The following is a 553-nucleotide window of genomic DNA, read 5'->3' on the forward strand; positions in this document are numbered from 1 at the left end:
CTCCACCTGGACCCCCCCACCTCTTCTACAAACCCCACCTGGATCATGACCCTGAAGAGGTCACCCCTCAACTCTGTGGCCCCCTCCATAGCTGCCCTGAATCCACGCTCCCCCCCACCTCTCCTCTGCCCAGGCCGCCCCCTCTGGGGTAGCCCCCTCACTTCCTCTCTGCCCTGTTCCTGCCCCAACAGGCTGGGTATATCTGTCTGGCTCTCCCTCCCCAAGACTGGGGGTGAGAGAGAAAGGCAGAGCACACTTCCCAAATCAGGAAGGGGCCGGAAACCCCTAGCATTTCCCGAACAGGGCGCTCATGCATCCGCCTGTAGGATTTTCTAGGGTCAAGGAACTCGTGGTGGCCATTCTGGGCCAGGCCCCCAGACACCGGCTTCTGGAATGTGCTGGGGACAGCTCCCATCTGGAACCGACTGGACTCCACCCCCTTAGCCATGGACAGATAACGGCGACATACGTGAGGCCACGCTGTTGGCCCTGACCTCCAGAAAAGACTCTTCTATCCCACCTGCGGAGCTTTAGGACCTCTCCCACCCCAGGT

This window comes from Crocuta crocuta, unplaced genomic scaffold (assembly GCF_008692635.1).
Source record: "Crocuta crocuta isolate KB4526 unplaced genomic scaffold, BGI_CrCroc_1.0 scaffold77, whole genome shotgun sequence".
In the NCBI taxonomy this organism is placed as follows: domain Eukaryota; kingdom Metazoa; phylum Chordata; class Mammalia; order Carnivora; family Hyaenidae; genus Crocuta; species Crocuta crocuta.